We start from the raw sequence: 24,094 nt of genomic DNA, 5'->3' as shown, positions 1-24,094 counted from the left end.
TGAAACAGCAAGCATTTATATTCCTCATAGTTTCTGTGGGTCAGAAATCCAGGTGTTCTGAGCTGGATGTCTCGAGGGGGGAGTTCAGGGTCTCCCACAAGGTTCAATCAAGATGTCGGCAGAGTGTGCGTCTCATCCAAAAGCTCAGTTAAGGATGGATCTCCTCTCAAGCTCGCTCACATGTTGGCTGGCTGGATTCAGTTTCCCATGGGCTCTTGAACTAAAGGCCTCGGGTCCTCGCTAGCTATTGGCCAGAGGCCTCCCTCACTTCCTTCCACTTGGACCTCTCCATAGGGCAGCTTGCAACATAGCAGTTGGCTTCCTCAATGGAAGACGCAACACAACGAGAGGGAAGCTGGACTCCTATTCACCTAATTCCAGTGGTGATATTCCACTATTTTTTTCAATTCTCCTTGCTAGAAATGAGTCACTAGGTCCAGGCCACTCTCAAATGGAGGGGCGTTACACAAGGTATGAATACCAGTAGGTGGAGATCGTTGGGGGCCATCTCAGAGGCTACCTGCCATAGGCATGTACTTCTGTAGTGAAAGGTAAACTTCACCCAAAGAGAGGTCTGGCCTCTGACCCAGCTCCTGAGAGGTAACCTCTACACCTTGGAATTTTCTGAGTAAAAGCAGTGTATTTGTTATTCATGGTAGGCCCCTGGACAGTTGGTGCTAACCAGGTGACTCAAGATGCAGACTGGCTTTGAGAAAGTCCAACCGTGTGATTAGAGGGCTAGGGCTCTGAGCCACATGACATCGGTGGCCTTTCCAGGGAGGAGAGGGTGGAGATTGAGTCATATTGTCAAGGACTCAATCTGTCCTGCCTACTTAATGAAACTCATTCCTGAGGACACTGATGCTTTGCATTTGGGACACCCCAGTCCCAGATTCTGCCCTGCATGTGTCTTCCTGTGGCTGGTTCTGACTACAACCTTTTTCTATAATAAAACTGTACTTGAAGTAGAGTGCTTTCGTGAGTTCTGTGAGTCATTCTAGCAAATTATCAAACCTGAGGGAGTCCACAAGGACCCACATATTTGTAACTCATGTGAGGGATGCCCTGGGGGCTCCCACACTTGTAACTAGTGTCAGAAGTCTTGGGCAGACTTGGTGGTCTTGGAGGACTGTGTCCTTCACCTTGAGTCTGGCTAGCTCCAGGCAGTACTGAAGAGACTCTTGTTTTTTATTTATCCCAAAAGGAACTGTCTGTTTTGTTTATTTGTGTTTTAGGGGTTTTGTTTGTTTGTTTTATTTTTTAATTCATTTTTGAGAAAGAAAGAGAAAGTGTGAGCAGGGAAGGGGCAGAGAGAGAGGGAGAATCTCAAGCAGGCTCTGTGCTGACCCAGAACTCGAACTCACAAACTGTGAGATCACGACCTGAGGCGAAACCAAGAGTTGGACACTCAACCGACGGAGCCACCCAGGCACCCCTGTGTGTTAGTTTGATTTCTGTTTTTGAAGACATCTCCTCAAGAGATGTCCTAGATTTAAAAAAAGGTAGGGAAGTTACTCTGATTCTTTAAAAGTCCCCAGTCCTATCAGGTGACTGCCCCCAGCCTAAGGAAGCCTCCAGGACTATGTTGACCCCTGGATCAAAGCAGGAGAATTGGAAAATGAACACGATGACATGAATTTCATTAATCCCACCAAAGACAATGGCAGTCAAATTAGTGAAGTGTTTGCCAAGTCGATACCACAGTAAATATTTTGGTATTTCTAGCTCACTGTATTTTACTATTTGAAATTCAGATTATTCCTTCACTGTAGCCCCCATCGTAATAAATATTTACCGAGAGTATTCTATGTGCCAAGCATGACAGTGCTTTCCAGAATGCCTCCATTTAATCCACCCAATTATTCCATGAGCTTACAATGACTATATTTTACACTGTATTTTACATAGGAGGAAACTGAGGAACATAGAGACAAAGTTGTCAAGGAAAACTGCATTCTAAGTTCACGCTGAAAAGCAAATTAGCAGATAATATACCCGTTCTTGGTAGGGTCGTTTTTACTTGGAATATGAGAGCAGGAGGCTTTGATTTTTTTTTTTCATTGGTGTGGATTGATCACTGTAGACTTCATTGCTTTTTAAAGGCAATTGAAATTATGTGTAAAATTTAAAAAAAAACTTTTAAAACTATCTTCTTTGAATAAGGATTGGTAACTCAAAAGTATTGGGCAGATGAGGTGAAGCATCAGGTAAAGAAGCCCGGTGTGGCCTGGGTGAAGGCAGGAACACCAGCGCCACCTACAGGTTGCAAAGACCACAGGGTCCCACGGCAACCCTCAAGAAGCCCATCCAAGCATTGCCTGCCTACGGATTTTTCAAGAAAACCCCAGAAACCTGGAGCTTTCTGTGAAAACATCTGATTTTGAAATGTTGGCAACAAATTCATATTTTTTTCAAAACTCTGTAAGCTAAGTGCAACACATCAGTGGTTCAGAATTTTGACCTAGAAAAACAAACACAGACAACAACAGGTCTTTTTGTTCATTTGATCCCTACAGAGAATCAAACCAGATAATCCTGGCCAGGGATTACTGCCAAAATTGCTTGACTCTGGGGAGTAACTCTCCACCTCCTGAACTTTGCAGACACTGAACTGACCAGAGACAGACTGCTAAGAAAGGGATCATGAAATCATGATCTTGAGGTTGGGAGAAATCTTCATTTAATTTTTTAATGTTTATTTTATTTATTTTGAGGGGGGTGGCAGAGAGAGAGAGAGAGAGAGAGAGAGAGAGCACGGGCAGAGGAGGAGCAGAGAGAGAGGGGGGAGAGAATCCCAAGCAGGCTCTGTGCCATCAGCACAGAGCCTGACGTGGGGCTCAAACCCACTGACCACGAGATCATGACCTGAGTCAAAATCAAGAGTCAGACACTTAACTGAGCCACCCAGGTCCCCCGGTTGGGAGAAATCTTCAAAGATGAGCTAAGTCGTTAAAGGAATCCCTTCAATAAATATTTCTAATAAGTAATTACTCAGCTTCTTCTTAAATCTTCTAGGGAACCAATTTGTAGGTGGCCCATCTCACTTCTAAAGAGTTCCAGTTGTTATGAAACTTCTTCCCGATATTTTCAAGATACTGGCTTGAAATGTGCCCTCCACTCATCGGTACTTAGTTCAATTCTCTGGAGCCACATGACAGCCCTTCCAATGCTTGAAGACATCCTTCATCTCAAGTCTTCTGTCACCTCAGGTTAGCACCCCTCAGTCCCTCATACGAGTGCTCTTGGAATTTCTTCACACCCTAGTTCCCCTCTTCGGGGCGGCTTTGTGATGTAAGGCTCCCTTTTACTTTTTTAATTTTTTGTAATGTTTTTTATTTATTTTTGAGGGAGACAGAGCATGGGTAGGAGAGGGACAGCGAGAGAGGGAGACAAAAGCAGGCTCCAGGCTCTGAGCAGAGCCCGACTTGGGGCTTGAACTCACGAACCGTGAGATCATGACCTGAGCCGAAGTTGGACTCTTAACCGACTGAGTCACCCAGGCACCCCTCCCTTCTATTTTTTTAAACATGTTTTAAAGTTTATTTATTTTTTGAGAGCGAGAGCGGGGGGGAGGGGCAGAGAGGGAGAGAGAGGATCCCAAGCAGGCTCTGCAATGATAGCGGCAAGCCTGATGTAGGGCTCCAACTCACGAACCGTGAGATCATGACCTGAGCCAAAGTCGAATGTTCAATCAACTGAGCCAGCCAGGTGCCCCTGTAAGGCTCCCTTTTAAAACGAAACAGCTACAACTGCACATTTAACGTGCAGGATAAAAAGGCCACTCTCAGGGTAAAAAGGCCACACTAGTTTGCAGATGAGAAAATCCTACAGCACACTAGGGTGGCCCACGTGGGTATATAATTGAGGGATTGAGATGCAACCGTCGAATGTCTACTTTACATTTTTCATTTTGATTTCATAATTTAAGGATTAAATTGTTCCGAACCCGATATTCTAATGTAATAGGTTCATGTGGAAGTGTGGCTAGTCTTTCCTGCCCAAGTTTCGTCACAAGACAATAATTCAGTCTCCGTTGGCAGCTTTGAGAGAGCTTCTTCTGGAATGATGTGAAACTGTTTTCCGGAGCCACCATCTTGAGCTCTGAGTTGTTCAACGTGAGGTGTTTTTTAAAACATTTCACTGAAGCACAACACATATATACAGAAAGATGCACAAAGCATCTTTATTTGGCTCACTGGCTTTGCACTAAGTGAACTGACCCTTGCACTCATCACAAGGCGGGCACCCCAGGAGCCTCCCTCCCTCCCTTTCAGAAGGTAACACCCCCTCCTCACTTCTAGCACAGTCTGTGAGAGCTGCCTACTTTGGGATTTTCTGTGTGCTTTTTTGTGTTTAGCTCCTTGTGTTCAAGATTCGTCCATACTGTTTCATTTTGTAGCTGTACTTCTATCTAGTTCAAGGACTGTTTAAATCTGTGTGTGGTGCCTTCACTAAAAATGTTCTCCTGAGCCACAAGTGTCCATTTACATAATATTAAGCAGTTGGGTTTTTTTTAAGTTTATTTATTTTGAGAGAGAGAGAGACAGAGAGAGAAAGTGAGCGCATTCAAGCAGGGGAGGGACGGAGATTGGGCAGGGGGATGGGGGTGGTAGAGAGAATTCCAAGCAGGCTCCATGCTGTCAGTGCAGAGCCCAATGTGGGGCTTGAACTCACAAACCATGAGATCATGACCTGAGCTAAAATCAAGAGTCAGACGCTTAACCCACTGAGACACCCAAGGCACCCTGAGGCAACTGGGGTCATCTCCTTAAATTCACCTACTTAGATTCATCTCCTAGGCTAATATATATGACTTCTACAATATGACCCCTTACCAGTTGGGCTTTGTGGAGTGATTTCTGAAAGACCACTGAAAGACTTGCTTGAATCAACAATCAGCATTTCAAATTGTGAGGTCATACAACTGGGAATAATCATGAAATTGATGGTAAATTTCCTTGCCTCCTTTTTTAACCCATTCTATCAAGGAACTTCCATAAGCATCAAAATTAGCATTGACCAGGGAATTTTTGTGCCACCATGTCTTCCTAATACAATATATCTTTTTCCTATAAAATGAGAAACTGCAGAAACAGACCCATAAACATCGAGAACAAACTGGTGGTTGTCCAAGGGGCAAATTGGGTGAAAGAGGAGTGGGAGACACAGGCTCCCAGTTATGGAACGAACAAGTCATGGGGACGAAAGAAAGGTACAGCATAAGGAATACAGTCGATGGCACTGGAATAGCATTGTGTGGTGACAGATGGTACCTACACTTGTGATGAGCATAGCATAACACAGAATTATTAAATCATTATCTTGTACACCTGAAACTAATGTAACACTGTGTGCCAACTTATATTCAATTTAAACAAATGAGTTTGAACTTGAATATAAAGTGGCGCTTTTTTTCTCATGGATGACTTTGGTAGGAAAACAACCCACATTCAGGTATAAAACGTGTCTCATAGTAACCTCATCATTTGGATCCCACCACTGTCTCTCACTGAGTTTGTGACCAGTTAAAACACCTCAATCTTTTGCACATAAATTCCTACTATGCCACTTATCCCCAAGGTATATTTATACTTACACTTAAACTTTTAAAGAAATATAAATTTTTATATTAAAATTTTACACTAAGATCATCTGGCCTGCATATAATGCTTAGGATTTTCCAAAGCACTTTTTTTTTTTTTTATTTAGAGAAAGAGAGACAGAGAGCATGTAAGTGGGGTGAGGGGCAGAGGGAGAGAAAGAAAGAATCCCAAGCAGGCTCCACACTCAGCATGGAGCCCAACACAGGGCTCAATCCCACGATCCTGGGATCATGACCCAAGCTGAAATCAAGAGCTGGACGCTCAACCAACTGAGCCACCTAGACGCCTCCCTGTCTCCCCCAAAAAAGGCACTTTGAAATATGCATGATCACAACTTGATGCGATAGCCCAGGGAATAAATTATGTTCACTTTACAGATATGAATGTCAGTAACACGGCTACACTTCACTTTGTTTAAAGGGATAAGGCTCATGTTTTGTAAAGGCTCATGTTTATAAATTCAAATGAAAGAGGATATTACATGGCCAAAATGGACAAAAAGTCACAATATTTGAAGAGTCACCAAAAAATTACAAAGGGTAAGCAAACACATGGGAAACTATCATTGCTATAAATTTTAAAAAATCAAATTGAAACGAGTGCCACTTCAGACCTAGCAAATGAACAAAAAGAATGAGGCAAAATCCAATGTTGATGTAACTGCAGTCAAGTTGTCAAACTCATTATTTGCCGGTGACCATATAAATTAGCATAATTCTTTTGGAAACGTGAATTGACAATATATATTTTTTAAATGTCAAACAACTCATACCCTTTAATCAACTATTCCCATGTATAAAACTTACACTTGAGGAAATAATTCAGAAGGATAAAAGAAGTCCTTTGCGTTGGAGCACGATTTACACTAATAAGAAAAGGAAAAAGTTGAGATTTATTTCAAATAGAATAAGACCAATGAAGTGTTGTTCAGATGACTCTATCACCCAATCTCTCTTTCACACACATAACTGTATTTTGCAAATATGAGAGAAAGAAATTGCTGTTTCTCCGTTCTTATCAACCTTGTTTACTCCCAACATTACCAAAGAGGAATGCATCGCATTTCATACAATAGCTCCTCATCAGATGTTCTCACCTAACCGTGTGGTTAAGTTTGCATTTGTCCAAGGACAATCTGTGCAGCCTGAGCCTGAGAAGGCTAACAGGGGCTCCAAAACCACATGAGGACGGGGATCCTCAAAGGAGAGAGGTGCACACCAGCAGGTGGATTGTGTGATGCACATACATTTGCATGAATCTCCAGGAAACAAGAGCAGTTGCCTATTCAATGACTGTGCCCTCTAACCACCTTGGGGGCACGCCGCATGAGCGTGTCCCGAGCAGGCATCTCTTCGGTAGTACACAATGCACAGTAGCTCCCCAACTACCTGTCTCGCTGTTAGGGGAGCCTCATCCGTGCCAGTAACAAGCAGAGCCCAAATAAACAGAATTTAGACTTTGACATGAAATACGATTTTCTCCTAGGAGGGAAATGTTCGTTTCGTTCACATATTAGCAGGGATGTGCAGGGAATACCTGGGAGCAGAAAGCTGGGTATTTACAGGAGTTTTCACCTTAATCTAGTGCCTTAACTTCCCCTCCTAGGGGACCAGGGAACCTGCTCAGGCTGCTGAAACATGCTCACCATCGGCGTTCAGCTTCCCAACTTCACACATTTCTGGCCACTTCGTGACATGTTTATTGGTCTTGACGGGCGAGGAATAGAACAGGAAACTGCAACCTTGCACCCACCTGACTTGGCTGTGGGCACACCAGCCTCGGTTTGGGCTTTGTTGAGCTCCAAATGGTAGCTGGAGCCCCGCCTGCTTCTCACCCCCTTCACATCCGATTTGCTGTAAAATTCATACTGGCGAGTCTAGGGCAGTTAAATCTATGGCTAGGGTAATTAAACAGGTTACAGATGAATATTACTCAGTCTGCAAACAATTCTGTAAAAGGTTCCAGGGGCTTGCGTCTTGAGGATTGTAGCTTATCGGCGGGGGGTTGCCAGGAAATGGCTAATTATGACACCTGCGTGCACTTCTACGCAACTGGGCCCCGAGGACCAGCCACCTTGTGCACACAAGTCAGCCTCGCCACTCCGGTGGGGAGCCACAATGGCCTCACAGGGCAGAAGATGGTAATCAAACAGGGCCTTGTTAGCAGCGCCTTTGGAGCAAACGGCTCGGCTCCCCATGTGCTGCTGCGCAGGTCTAGTGTTTTCCCTGCACCTTTGTCCTCAGGCAGCCAGTCCCACAGACGCTGGCCTTTAAAATGAGCCTCTTGCATGTCCCCTATCCACTCCAGGCCTTCTGAAGGTGCACTAAGGTTTCATGAAAGAGCTGCTTCACAGACCGGACCATTATCAGAGACCAATTTCTCTGTCCCTCTAGATCAGGGATTCTGTGAATGGCATCCGGGAACGCTTCCTAAACCTGCAGGCAGAATTGGCCGTGGTTTCAGGAACGGAGAGAGGTTCTGTGGCTTTTATCGGTTTCTCGAAGAAGACTGTGGCTTTGCTCTGCCCGGTATAAATTCTCCGCCTCTGCTGCAGGGATCTGATGAAGAACTTTAAGAAAGGGAGTGAAAGCGATCGTCGCTTCCTGGGCAGATATGGCCCTGTGACTGGCGCCTCACCAATGGAACATGAAAAGGAGGACGGTGCCTGTTCTGGCCAAGGTGCTGTGTTTTGTTCTGTTTTGTTTTGTGTAGAGAGAAAGAGCATGAGTGGGGGAGGGTGGGCCTAGGGAAAGAGAGAATCTTAAGCGGGCCCCACACTCAGTGCAGGGCCTGACGCGGGGCTTGATCCCATGACCCTGTGATCATGACCTGAGCCAAAGTCAACTGAGCCACTCAGGTGCCCCCTCTGGCCAAGGTTTTTAAGAAACACCTGTCCCTCCCATATACGCTTTCTCCTTCCACAGCTCATGAAGAGGGTGGCAGGGGTTTGGGGCGTGATGGAACGAGAAGACAAAACAAGTCCGGATTCCTGAATCACCATGTGCAAGAAAACTTTCTCCCAGCCAAGCACCACCGTCTCAAAGTGTAGAGCAAAAGATAAAGTGCCATCACGTTGAACAGTTCTATACATGTTTGCACAGCCTGATCTACCCTAATGCAGAGTGAGTGACACGGTCAGAGGTGCATTTTAGAATGAGCCTCACATTTCAAATATAGTTTTTGTGATGAAGAGAAACATCAAGCTTTCATTTTACCGCAACGATTTTTGTATTATCACGTTTCAAAGTGCCCGACGCATCCCATCATTCCCAGAGCACCAAAAATCTTAGATGACAAAAAAGCATTTTATATAGATTGGCTGCGGGGTCATCTCCTTCAGACATCGAAAACAAGGGCAAAAAGTCTTCCCATACTATTTCCCTAAGTATTACATCCAATTTTCCCTTGAATACCTCCAGTTCTAGTGTCCTGACAGCTTCCTGAGCGGAATTATTCTATCCCCTGATTGACCTTCATGGTTCAGAATGTTCTTGTCCTCAGTATCAGACTTTAGTTTTCCTTCTCCGGACTTCAGATAACTGGCCAGACTCTGGTGGATGAAATAGCTCCACAGTCAAAATCCAAAATATGGCCTTAAATAACTTAAATTCTCCCTGGATGCAATCCATTTAATTGTTGTAACAAGGGTATGGAACAAGATGTTCATCTGACAGCCCTGTGACTTCAGATAACTCAGCCACGGTGACCACACAAGGGATAAATCCATGACCGTGACTTGCTCTTGTGGGCCCAATCCACTAGGCTTCCCGGTGTCTGACTGGAGGACCCACTTTGGCCACCGACTCATGCTCAAGTTCCTTAATAGCTTGGCAGTTAAAACTTTGAATTCATGGGGCATTCTGGCTTTGACTGAGTCTACTTTGTTCCAGGGACTGGAACAATCTTGGTTTTAAAAGTATTGTAATTCCCTTGAAAGTTACCAGAGAGAATCTTTTGTAGACAGTGAATTCAAGAAAATTACAGTTTCCTTGCTCAAAGCGAGCATCCAGGCGTGATCTAAGACTTGGGGAATTTGGGAAGTTTGTACTGGTTCTGATTGAGTCCCTCTGTTCTCGTGATGGCATTCTGAGACTAGGGGCCTGGGTGTCTCTTGTCTCTTCTTCCCTCGATTCCTGCCCTCCTGTGTCTAGGAGAAATAGCCCCGCACACCCAGCAACACATCCTCACATTCCATTTCTTGTTCACTGAATGCAGGTGGTCTTTGCCGGGGGGTGGGAGTGGGGGGATCAGCCTTCCTAAGCCAAGAGAGAGGTGGGCATTCACACCCACCCATGCTCCTGGGGCAGAGGCATGGGGTCATGGGGGCCAGGCAGCCCTGAGCAGGTGGAAGTCACAGGGAGTCCAGGCCAAACTCATCGCTCGGGCTGGGTAATGAGGTCAATGTGAAAACAACTGGAAGGCACAATCCTCGGGACACATGGGCAGAGTGGAAACAGCTATAGAATCCAAACCCATTGAGTCAATTGCCAGGAAACATGACACGACCTTTCAGATACAGTGAATGTCTCTGGGAGAATAGGCTACCCTGCTCTTTTCCATTTCACTGCTGCCCCCCGAGGCTGCAAGTCACTGGAAATAATAGCCCAGGCTCCATATCTGCTCTCCTTTAATGAAACACACACACATGGAGCATCGAGTATTGACTGGGGGAAACACACACACGCATCTGCGCATATAGGCATACAAACATGCAACGTACACGTGTATTGTGTATATTCATTTCTTAATTTATTCCAATCCCTTCCAACTTAATATTGTATGTTCTTTATTAGAATATTAACTCTTGCTTACATTTTGAATAGAAATCTTTGGGATCCAGTGCCTGCTTTCAAATGAGACCATAACCTTTACAGCCTCATTCTCAATGGCAGCCAGGGATCCCCGTCTTGAGATCAATAACAAAGCCACTTTCCAGCCCAACACTGAGAAGAAGGTCGACTAAATTCTACGCTTCTGTTTTCTATCTTCTTTCTTCCTTCCATGCTTCTCTCAGCTGTGTGAAAATCCAGACCCAGAGTGTTTTCTTCATGATTAGCAGTGGTACATTTTCTCCCTTCAGAAAAACTGTTAACTCCCGTAGCTGGGCTCTGAACCTCAAGCCAGGAATTCCGGGTTCAGGGAATGAGCAGGAAAAAGATCTAACCAGTCTCTGAGAAGGAAACTGCTTGTCTGAAGACTATTAGATCAGGGCCCACTCCACATCACCACAAGCCTTTCAAAAGACTTCACAAAGGATCTGTGGTTCTGAACTTTCCAAGAGAAAACACTTTCTAGCAGGAAAACAAAAAATGCTAGCAATTCACTTAGAGTCTGAAAGATATGATCCTATTTAAAAAAAAAAAAAAAAGAGGGGCGCCTGGGTGGCTCAGTCAGTTAAGCCTCCGACTTCAGCTCAGGTCACGATCTCGCGGTCTGTGAGTTCGAGCCCCGCGTCGGGCTCTGGGCTGATGGGAGGTTGTGTCTCCCTCTCTCTCTGCCCCTCCCCCGTTCATGCTCTGTCTCTCTCTGTCTCAAAAATAATAAAATAAACATTGAAAAAAAAAATTTTTTAATAAAAAATAAAATAAAAAAAAAAGAAACTTGGGGTAGGGGAAGGGGGCCCAATGTGCAGTTCATACAAATGTTTTCTCTTTGTTGCTGAGGTAAAAAACAGTATCATAATGAGCAAGTTAGCAAAACACAGGTTAATTGCATGACGGTTGCATATATTGAGTCCCCCAAAGGATACCGTATGCCAAGATTGCTCTGCTCATATTCTATGCTCTACTTAAAGCTTGGAATGACAAATGGGCAAGTGGGAGGGCTCCCAGGAGCTGTGAAATATATTCCCGATAGATTACAAAATACTTTGAGCAATCATTAGAAAATGTAATCACTACTTTATCATAAAACTGTTTCTCACTGTTGGAGGTTGATTTCTGTAGGTTTAATATAGCTCTAGGTCATGCTTTATGGATCGCTCTGCAGAAACACTTTGCTGAAAGTTTCCATCAAGGTTAGCTCAACAACAAAGAGGTTAGGGGGCCTGGCCAGGGGTGTGGCCTTCCTTCCCATTGAGCTGGAAGATCATAATTCTTAGTACCCCTGAGAGGGCTTAGCTTTGGAGATTCTCGCAGCAAAGGACATCCTACAGGTCCCGTTTTCTGTAGGTGAGCCCTATGAAATTTATAAAATCAGTAAGTAATGGAAAAGTCATGTGGAGCCAAAGTTGCCCTTGAAAATCCCTTAAGTAGCTATTAAATAGACTAAGAAGAATCATGATAATACCTTGCACTAGTCAGAGCTTACTATTACTTACAGAGCTCAATTCTAACCCTAAGAGGGAGGTATGATTCTGAGTTCCATTTTACAGATGTGGGAAACCGAGGCGATTAAGTTATACTTGCCCAAGGTCATAGAGCCATTAAGTGGTGGAACCAGAATTTGAACACTGGGAAGTCTGGCTCCAGACCAGGCTCTACAGCCCTACATTTATTGCCTCTCAGCACACATGGTTGGTATATTGCACCCAGTGCATTACTGTGTGTGCATAAAAACCAAATGTCCGATGAACTATGAAGAAAGGGGATGAATCCTGCATACCACCCAGTGATGAGTCTCTCTCTTCCCCAGTAATGTCAGTGAAATTATCGTTTTCCTTTTGTAAGGAGCTCAAAGAGTTGAATCCGAGCGAGTTAGGCATCCATCTGTTGTGATTTGCCTGTACGTGATGTGGTTTTATTCAGTCAGGGCTGATGGAAACTTGGGAAAGATATGTTGTGCATTTGGAATATTTCCAGGAGAAAATCGGGTGGCATATCTCCTGAACAAGTCATCACAGAGTTGTGTCATACCCTTCAGTGTTAAAGACACAGAGCCCTGGTTCTGTAAGCCCACAGAAAGATCTGTCTCCCACGGCAAATTCACCGTAGTCAAATCAGTAGAGACTGATGTCTAACCCCAATGCCTTCAGATTAATGGGGTTGGTATGACTGGACTATTTTCTCTGGCACAGTCAAAAGGGAATACAGAATAGAAAACCAAATTACAATCAGAAAGGGACTTGAAGAACATGAAATCAGAATCAAGGCATGTACTAGATCTGAAGAGTATAGCTCAGCGAATTTGTTTGAGGCACTCTTCCCCACCATAGGAAGAACCTTGCCAAAGGGCATCACCCTAAACTCCTGCCGCCCAGTCCATAGCTTTTCTACAACCTCACCCTGAGAGCAACAATTGGTTCCAACCTCCATCTTTTTTGATGTCCCCAGAACCCCTCCTTGGAGGTCTGAGTCCCACCCAGCTCCACAGCACCCCTCCTCCACCCTCTGAGTCCCAGCTCCACAGGGCTCCGCCCCTGAGCTCTAGGGTTCCCATAACCCTAGGTTCTGGTAGGGGCTTCCGGCAGTTGCTCTCACTACGTTGCTTCAAAGCTTACGTTTGTTCTTTCCATCCTCCCCTGTTAAATCATCCCTACTGAAATAGCTACTGTGGCTTACACCAGGGGATCCCCGCAGAACATGCTCCAAGGCACAGACTCTGAGGACCCATACCCAAGGAAGCCCAAAGTCAAAGACACAAAAACAAAGACCCTGGAGGGATGTAAAATCCCTGCTTATTTAAAACTAAAAACAATACAAATGATATACACATCATTTAGAACTAAATAAAATAAAGCCTCTGGCACCTACAGCTACAACAACTTGAAGCACAGCCCAAACCCTACTCACATTAATATAAAACCTTACACAGGGGCGCCTGGGTGACTCAGACAGTTAAGCATCTGATGTCACCTCAGGTCATGATCTCACGGTTCATGAGTTCGAGCCCCACATAGGGCAGTGCAGAGCCTGCTTGGGATTCTCCGTCTTTCCCTCTCTCTCTGCCCCTCCCTCACTCATTCTCTAAATAAACAAACAAACAAACAAACAAACCTTACACAAAGACTTCTTCAACTCAGTTCCTATTGCCCAATTCAATATATCTAGCTTTCAACAATTACTAGATACGCCAAGGAAAAAAAAATTTTAACATACACTGAAGAAACAAAGCAAGCATCATCAAAACTGGACTCAGATGTGTCAGAGATTTTGGACTTCTCAGACCAGGCATTTAAAATAACTATGCTTGGGGCGCCTGGGTGGCTCAGTCAGTTAAGCATCCGACTTTGGCTCAGGTCATAATCTCACGGTCCGTGAGTTCGAGCCCCGCGTCGGGTTCTGTGCTGACAGCTCAGAGCCTGGAGCCTGCTTCAGATTCCGTGTCTCCCTCTCTCTGACCCTCCCCCATTCATGCTCTGTCTCTCTCTGTCTCAAAAATAAACGTTAAAAAAATTTTAAATAACTATGCTTTAAGATACTCTTAAATACTGAGAACAAACTGAGGGTTGATGAGGGGTGGGGGAGAGGAGAAAGTGGGTGATGGGCATTGAGGAGGGCACCTATTGGGATGAGCCCTGGGTGTTGTATGGAAACCAATTTGACAATACAAAAAAATAACTATGCTTAATATGATATAAATATAATTTAATATAAAAAAAATAACTATGCTTAATATGATAAGGGCTTTAAGGGGGAAAGGAGACAACATGTAAGAATAGAAGCAGAGAGATGGCAATTCTAGAATTTGACAGGAAATGCTGGGGCACCTGGGTGGCTCAGTCAGTTGAGCGTCTGACTTTGGCTTAGGTCATGATCTCACAGCTCTGTGAGTTCAAGCCCCATATCAGGCTCTGTGCTGATGGCTTGGAGCCTGGAGCCTACTTCAGATTCTGTGTCTCCCTCTCTGCCCCTAACCCACTCACATTCTGTCTCTGTCTCTCTCAAAAATAAATAAACATCAAAAGGAAATGCTAACAACCAAAGACATTGTAACAAAAATGGCAAATGCCTTTGATGAGGCAATGAGTTGACTGGACACAGTCTAGGAAAGAATCTGTGAGCTGGGAGAGACATCAATAGAAACTTCTCAAACTGGAATGCAAACAGAAAAACAAATGGGGGAGGGGGGAGAACAGAACATCAAAGAACTGTGTGATAATTTCTAAAAAAGGTGTAACATGAATATCAGAATTCCAGAAGGAGACAGAAGAGAGAACAGAGGAAAAGAAAAACGGCTGAGAACTTTGCAAAATTCATGACAGATACCAAGCCACAGATAGGGAAGCTCAGAGAACACCGAGCAGGATAAATACGAAAATACGCCTAGGCATATCATATACAAAATGCAAAAAAACAAAGACAAAGAGAACATCTTGAAAGACTCATAGTCAACCTCCTACATGTGGACATAAACATTTTTAGAAGTCACAACAGCAGCATGAAAATCAAAGAGAAATCCAAATTTCCGCTGAAGTGAATTAAATAGAACATAACCCTTAAAGGTAAAGTGTTTTGCGTGCCAAGCACTAACACCTAGTTGGCTTGCAGATTTACTCATACTACACTCAGATGTGCGTTGAAAATGCACTTAATATATTTTCTCCCTGAGTAGCAAAAAATTTTACATGTGCCAACTAGCCATTCTCCTGTCTCTTCAAGTTGGAATCATCTCCCGGTAGTTTAAACAACCAGCCTATGCAAAGTTGGACTCTCAGATCGGTAGCCTTTTCTGCCGCCTCTGTCTTATCAGGTCCATACTTGTCCTCTTCCCTCAAGCGGGCCGACAGGATGTGTGAGGGCCTCACTGTGTTTTGATGGGCAATAAGGAAAGATCCCTGGATCTCCAGTGTCCTCTGGTCTCTTCTACCAAGCCACAGGATACCTGATCGCCAAAGTGTCCATGGTCTCCTGTGGCTTTTCGTCCTTACCTTGATGAACCTCCTCTCTAGAGCCATGGCTACAGCCGGTTAACACCAGTCTCAAAGGCCCAGCTCCCAGCCTCATCACACCTGCACATCCCATCACTAGGGCCCAGGGACCTCTGCATCCCAGGCTCTGCCACATTTGGGCTAACCCCACGGTCTATGCCCCATCCTGCCAATATTGCTATACTATTGACATGGGTCATGGTGGAAGTGACAGAGGACAGGCAGTTCCTTAGAGGATAAGCCAGGCAAACATGCCATTAGGCTCATCTCCTGTAAGACTCTTCCCCCTACTTATCTGGATGTTTCTAAAGTAATACTCACCCACTTCCAAGGTGCAGGCCTCCATTCTATGACTCTGTCCCTTCTTTAGCCCACATTCCCCTACCAGAAGAGGCCAGCTTGGACCTATCCACTTCTACATGGCATTCTCCTTCTTTCTAGAACAATAAGCCTCATGAACTAGCCTTCATAAATGAAGGAGGACCTTTTCCACATTTTGGAAAGCTATATGATCAGACACCTCCAAGCTTTGATCTCGTTCCATTCGAGATTTTGGAAAATGCTTTTGTTGACAATGCCAAGAACATCAAACCAAAATCTAATTTGAAGGTTAAAGCTGAGTAATGACTCATTTAGCAAGTACCCATACATCCCTGGAACACCTGATACCACTGCTTTATGGGCGTGAATCCCAGAATTACAGAATAAGAAATTACGGGACACAGAATAAGCAAACTCTGCTATGGGCCACAATGCTTGGGTAGTGCCTGCTGCTTGGATCTTTAGAAGACTAGTACGATTACAGACTATATAATGTAAAACAGGGAAATTAACATCTCATTAAGCCTTTGCCATATGCCAGGTACTAAACGAAGCACTTTGTATCGTATTATTTAATTCACCAACAGTCATGAATGGTAGATATTACTATCATGTATCATATGGATAAGGTAATTAAGAGCTCACCCCAATTCTTACCTTTCAGAAAATGCAGAGTTGCAATTCGAACCCAGGTCTGTCTGGCTCTGACTTACTCCAGGATGTTGCATTTTCTTTCTGTCCTCTTTTCCAGTTCACAGTAATCAAACAAGTAATAAATGAAGCAAAACTGATCGTATTTTAACTCCTGACCATTCTCAACAAATCTGACAGAAAATTAATTCAAATACAACATTCCTTGGGCAAAGTTTTCAGACCAGATTCTATACCTTGCATCATCTGTCTCAGCTGCTGTGTCCATGGGCTTGGGACACTGCAGCGGGGCAAGCTTCCATGGGCATGACCTGGAGCCCCCCAGTTAACATGATGGAGGGAGTAGAATTCATCGAGTTACTTTTGGGCCACACTTTCCTCATGGCGCGTTGCACAGTGCACAATTGACACGGGACTGTAATTAACACCTTCATTCTACCAGAACAAACTCTCTAAATGCAGAACAGGGAGCTCCCTCAACACATAAAGTAAATCCAGGGGACACCAGAAACCTCACCACAATGAATGAGGAAAATGAACTGGCATTTTTAACAATCTGAACTGGGAATGCCCTTCCAATATGGCAGACATCATTTCTTATTGATCATAACTAGGCCCCCAGTCCACCCAAACACTTCTTTTGGGGATATAAAAGACACACGTTGGAGTACTTGTAGAATAAGGTATATCTTAGGGGAAAATGGGAGGAAGACGCATCACTACAAACCAAGGAAAACGACTAACCTGTGGTTTTTCTTGCGATGAGAGTTTATATTTCATTCTAGGGCAGAATCTGTTTCCTTGACTTTTCCAGCTTCCAGAAGCTGCTAGCATTCCTCCATCTTTAGAGCCAGCTTCCTGCCTCCCTCTTACAGAGTCCCTTGGGATTATATCAGACCCCGCCCAAGTAATCCAAGATAATTCCCCACCTCAAGATCCTTAACTACACCTGCAAAATCCCTTTTACCAAAAATGGTCATATATTCACGGGTGCTAGGAACTAGGGAGCCACTATTTATCCTAGCCTATGCTCTTAGGTTTTTTAACGTATTCTTTTGTTCGTGTTTTTCCAGTACAGAATAGACAGTCACGCACAGAAATCTTTATTGAACAGCTCTGTCACGGGTCAGGTTTTCCTATAGGAGGCAGGCTCTGAGAGGGAGATTTTATGTTCTGGTAATTCATGAGGGAGTGATTCGCAGATAGACAACCCAGGGTAGGGCTAGGTCATGACTAGGCTAATGCTCCCTTCGTCTGAGGGAAAACACCCAGCAGATTACTGGGAGGACACAGCAAAAACCCACAGGTAAACAAAACTGGCACCAGGGGGCTGTTTCTCCTGTCAGAAAGTATAAAAACTAAAAAGCTGCCTTTGGTAAACTCATAAATGTTAAGACCAGAGGTCTTGCAGTCTAACTTGATCATTTTACAACAGGAGAACTAAGGTCCTGAGAGATTGTTGCCCAAGGTCACACCAGTGGTTCTCAGAGCAGAACTGGAGTCCAATAAGCTTGAGTTCCCACACACAGCCTGGTGCCTTATTCCTAGCTCACTGATTCTTGTTTTGCATACAATACCAACAGTACTGTCTTAGTTTTCCATCTCAAAGTTCACATGATGTCTGTGGGGTGAAAGAGGGAAACACCATGCAGAAACAGCAGCAGGAAGAAAAAGAAATTAACAGCCTGGGGATGCAGGAGGAGACAGAACCAAGGAAGAAGTTCTAGAAAGCAGCCTGGGAATATTTAGTGTGAGAATATCCTGATCAGTCCTGAGGACACTGCAATGCTCCCCAACTTAGGTTCATACCCACTCTGAGTCATAAAGAAAAGATGACATTATATGCATTTTATGAACTGATGAGAAATGGGTCATCCCTCGGAAAATATTTTCCATCCCATTCGCTTTGGGTAAAGTTTAGAGCAAAAAATCCCCTACCCCGATACCCCAAAATGGACAATGTGAGGTTTAAATGCATTATCTTTACTGAATATGGTGTAACTTGAAAAATCTATTGCTGTGGCATAAACATTTCATCACCCAAATACAGCAACACTAAATAAAAACAATTCTGGGAACACAGCCCAGATTATGTAGGCCTCTAATCACATTTTACATTATTTCCCAAAGAGATAAAGAATAAACTCATCAAAATTTTTTCAAGTGAGAAAAACAGGCAAAACAAGCCTAATCCCATGCAAGCTTCCTTCACTTCCCATATTATTTACGGAGGCCCAAATTTATTATGCATTTTATGTTGTTATCTGAACTCCTGGAATTTAGAGAGAAAAGAATGTGGAGCTTGGGAATACGGAGGAGACAGAAAAACAGACACAGTCATAACCATAAATCCTGAAGCATGTGGATAAACAGAATGCTGATGCATTGAAATAAAAAGCCACAATAACGTGATGTTAAAACAAATACATCTGCCTCTGTAATAGAAAGAGGTCTCAAGGTTCCATTCATGTGAAAGGATCAGCAGATTTCTGCTCCATAATAATAACTGTTATTATTATTTATTAAGCACCTATCATACAATGGATGCCTGAGGCACCTTCCGTAAATGAAAGAGAAAAGAATTTTTTTTTAAATCAGTGCTGAAGGCCTTATGAAATAAGAAGATTCTACATCCAATTTAGGAGAGATAGCAATCTGGACCATGTGCTTTTCCCTTGTGCGCCATTTAATGGTTCCAATCAACACCAAAAGAAGCTTCTTGTATTTCTTGGCTTTGAGAAAAAGAATCAATCAGGAGTGCCTAGAGGAACATGGGACTACAGGGCAGTTATCAAAGACCCATTGGAGCTTCAAATACCACAAAAGCTCTACCTTTATTAGTAACAAGTACCTACTTGTGATACTAAATATTAAAAGTGAATCAGACATTACAAATGGAACCGAAGACAAAGACCCTGCTCAAAAATTATTTTCTTAATTGGGACAATGTGGTAATATTTTAGCTGGGTCTACATAACTAAAACAATTCACTGATCAATTCTGTTGAATAACCAAGAAAGCTAACTAATAAATCAATTGTAATTTGCTTTGTAGATGAAAAAGATCTATCAGCATACAGGAAAGATGGATGGATGGATGGATGGATGGATGGATGGATGGATAGATGGATAGATGGACAGATTTAAGAACAGAGAAAAAGAGAACAAGAGCGAGAGTGTGAGAGAGAGGGAGAGAGAAAGAGAGAGAGAGACAGAGAGAGACAGAGAGAGAGAGAGAATTTCTTATTGCTCAATTCTCCAAAATCTTTCATAAGCTCCAGATTTCAGCCATCCTCAGCAAGACTTACATCACCCCCAAATGAGCCCCAATTCTGGGAGATCTCTTTCTGGTGCCATTTACCCCCAGGACCAAAAGTGCCTAAGTGCCCTTAGGATGTTTTGTGATTGTCTAGAAAAAAGTGACTGGTCAATTTTATAGATGCCAAGTGCATGGACTTTTCCAACTATTTGTAGGTGAACACCACCACAGAGGAGAAACAGCGTGATACTCTGAAAATTGATTAAATTAGTATATGCTGAATGAATTCAAGCATCTCTTAAAGTAGCTGCATCTAAGGGATAAACTATAAATTGGCGAATGATGGCTATTTGGGAAATCCCCAGAGTGTCCTAAATAAAAGATCAGTATATACCTAGTGCCAGAGTCCAGCTGTGGAAACATGTTGAAGCTGTAACATGAAATAACTAACAGGAATAGTCACTGAGTATTTCCTGTCTGTACCAGTCAACTCACAATGTCACAAAGCCCTGTGTTGTTGTTGTTGTTATTTTCATTTCTCAAATGAGGAAACTGAAGCCAAGAAAGTGAATTAATTAGCCCAAGAACACACAGGCTAATAAGAGATAGAGCCAGGATTCAAAGCTGTCACTGGGGTCCCCACCTCACCAACAAGAAGGCTGTGCCACCAGAAGACACATAGGCATTCTGGCAGATGAACAAAGGGCATCTGAGAGGGGCTTGGGCAGCATCCAAGGGGCACTTACCAGGGAGAGATCTCCTGGCCAATCCCCTAGATTACTGCTGGGACCTCCAGTCACCCTCCCCAGCCTCCTGGCTCCCCCAGTCCTGGATCCTGCTGCTTAACAAGTGATTCCAACAAACCTGCTTCCCAAGTCACCCCATTGTTCTGGAATCTAGAATGGGCCTGAAAAGAATCCAACTCACAGTTTTCATCCTGATGCTTAAGGACCCACAAGTTCTGCTCCCTCCCAGCACCTGCTGCCCCCACCCCACTCATTCTCACCCCTCCACCTGGATGCCCTCTTCCCTCCCCTTGGCACACCTGATATTCCAGCCCCTTCAGCCCTCCCAGCACACCTCAACTCCAACTCCCTCCTGGTACCTTGCCCCTTGACTTTGACTTTTGAACATGTAGTTTCTTCTGTTACATTCCAATAACAATTGGAATGTTATGCATTTTCCCCTTTATGCGTTTTCCCTTAATTTCCCATAAATTTCCTTTATGTGTTTTCCCCTCCCAACAGGTTCCAGGCTCCCTGAGGACACTTATCCTATTTCCTTTGGCAGAATTTTAGGCATGCGATAACACTCTACAAATACTGCTCAGTTGAATCTCTTCACCTATTTTGTTCAGTTCAGCCAACATTTACAGAGCGGAATGCATCATGGGAAAAGTCGGAGATTCGGAAAGTATCCCTCCTGTTTTGAAAGAGGTCACTCCAAGGACAGACAGACTTATACCCCAACCCTCTTGATTCATTAATGCACTCTGATTGGAAACCTTCTAAGTCAGGGGCTGCCATGGATGTTCCGGTTATTCGTGCCAAGTAACAAACTACCCCAACATGTAATACCTTAAAACCACAACGATCATTTATGCTGCCCACAGATCTGTGATTAGGAAGAAGTCAGCTGAGTTGTGTTGTCTCTGCTCCAAATGGCATCTCCGCTCATGCTTGAAGGATGCACCTTCAAGATGGCTCCCTCTCATGGCTGGCATGTTAATACTGGATCTCAGCCGGGACCCCACCTAGAACTGTGGGCCAGGTGGAAGCCCACGCTTGGACTTCCTCACAGCATGGAGACTGAGGGCACACACTGCAAGAAAGCCAGGTTGTGAGGTGTGTCACCATCTATGCCCCAGACTCAGAAGTCATACAGCATCGCCCAAACCACAGGTACGAGCCCACTTATATTCAAAGGCAAGGAACATAGACTCCACTGCCCACTGGAAACAGTGTCAAAGTCTGCACAAAGAACATGTTGCAGCCATTTGGGGGGAATACAACTAGCCACAGTGAGACCCAGTGACCAACACGGAAAACTGAGAAACAATTCCTGTCCTCAAGGTGCTCACAGATGTAGCGAGGAGAGAGATACCTAAATAAATAAAGCCAGTATGAAGGTTTATCTAACTTTTTGGCCAGTTCACATGCCTCAGGTGTTGCGCGAAGCCTTTTTCATGCATTTTCTCATTTACCTCACAACAATCATATAAAGTAAGGATTATCATAAGATTTACTTAGTGGATTAGAAAACTGAGCCATGAGCAGTAAATCAACTTGGCCTCAAGTTTCAGAGCCAGCTATCGAGAGAGAGAGAGAGAGAGAGAGAATCCTGTGGATCTGGCAGAGCTTTGCAGAGGAGACCCACTTACATTGGGCTTTGGAGAGCACGCGAGCATTGGTTAGGAGGCAGTGGAGGGTTCCAGAAGGAAGGAAGGAAGGAAGGAAGGAAGGAAGGAAGGAAGGAAGGGTGAGAAGTCAGAGACACCTCTGGAAATACAAGTGGTTCCCAAGAGCTGGAACTTCAGGGACAGTGGGGGAGGTGACAGCAGGAAAAGCCAGCGAGCTGTGGGCAGGAGAGCTCACCGAGCAGGTCACACATCACAGAACAGAGAACACGAAACCAAAGCGCACACGAAAGAGGATGAACACCCTGATCTCTGAAGTTATGAGGGTGGATTCAGCTGAGGAAGCTTCTTAGAAGGTGACATGGGACTCAGAAGGAGGAATAAACTGCTCATTTTAGAGAAAAGAAAAGAACATCACCAAGGATCCCTTCCAGGAATAACTGGTTTACCGTCCAGGGCACCACACAAGACTCATGGGCAGGGTCTCCTCATCTCTGAGAGCCCACGCCAGCGAGTTCCGGCCCCGGTTCTCCTCATCTCACAACCAGATTAAACTTGTGCGTCCCCAGAGGCAGAGCTATTGCATGAAAACAGGCTCAGGGCACCCAGTATCATCCTAGTTTTGTCTCCTGAACTGAGTAAAGGCAGAAGACAGTCCCAGACGGTAGGGCTAATAAAAAGTCCTGACACCCGCAGATAACAGGAGGCAACGTTATCCACAGGGAGCTAATTTATTGCGATGAGTGAGAAGGCAATTGTCAAGCAGGCTGCTGGCACCTTTGGGCTGGCTCAGCCTCGGCCCTGGGCAAGAGCAGCCATGAATCCTGTGCGGCTCCCCCCACCCAAGGAAGCCAAGGCACCAGGCTCACCTCCTCCCTACCTGGTATGCATCGGTATCTATCAAAGGACACACATGGGTGCAAAGGAAGATCGATTCAGACAGTGTATAAACCCTTCCTTCCTCATTAAGAACCCCTCTGACATTTTAAGTTTAGCCTCAGAGGGAGTCTAGAGACTCTCCTGGCCCCCAGAGAAAGTGGCACCGTCTCCTGGAGTCTTTCTCAGGTAAAAAAAAAAAAAAAAAAAAAAAAAAAAAAAAAAAAAAAGACATTTAAATCTCACCTGCTGGACTCTCTGTTTACATATGCACAACAGATTCTTCTTTCTGTCCTCACCATTTCACAGAGCTCATTATCTGGTCTGTTCTCCCACACCTAACTGAGTAGAAACGTGGGTGTGGGCTGGAACCCACTGGGAGTCCCAGCCGTGCTCTGAAATAGCTCTGAGGAGGCAAGCTTTCTGACGTTGCTGAGGCCCAGCACCTCATCTGGCATCGACCCCTACCTCCGGCATCAGTGTGGGGTGTGTGCAGTGTGCTGTATTAGCTCCCTCTGGGCGCCTAACAAATTACCACAAACTTAGTGGGTGAAGACAACACGCATTTATTACCTCACAGCTTCCACGGGGTGAGTGTTCGCACAGCATCGCAGGGCGCTGTGCTCTGGGTCTTCTATCAAGGCTCAGGCTGAGGTCGCATCTGAGGCTCAGGGCCCCCTTCCAAGCTCACGTGGTCGTTGGCAGAAGTCAGTTCCTTGCAGCTATGGGACCAAGGCCTTAGCTCCTAGAGGCCACCTGCAAGTCCCTGCCACCTGAGCCTCTCTACAGACCACATCAGGGCCACTTGCTCCTTCCAAGCCAACAGGAGAGCTGCTCACTCCAGCCAGCTGACATGGTTTGATACAATGTAACACAGTCACAAGAGTGACATCCCATTAGCTCTGCCATATTCTGGTGGTTGGCAATGCGTCCCAGGTCCTGCCCAAATTCACAGGGTGAAGATCACACAAAAGCACGGATGCCACAGGGTGGGAGTTGTCAGGGGTCACCCTACGGTCTGTCTGCCACGGTGCCTCACATGGCACCCGATCTAATGTGTGTCCAAAAGCAGGTTTTATTTCCATGTGTGTGATGCTGGATTTTTATACGTCAACTTGGCCAGACTATGAGGGCCAGATGTTGGGTCAAACACCAGTCTAGATTTTGCTATGAAGATTTGTTTTTTCAACATGATTCATCAATAGTCAATAGATCTTGAGT

This window comes from Puma concolor, chromosome B3 (genome assembly GCF_028749965.1).
Source record: "Puma concolor isolate L17-30 chromosome B3, mPumCon1.1.hap2, whole genome shotgun sequence".
Lineage (NCBI taxonomy): Eukaryota > Metazoa > Chordata > Mammalia > Carnivora > Felidae > Puma > Puma concolor.
This window is presented reverse-complemented; position numbering follows the sequence as displayed.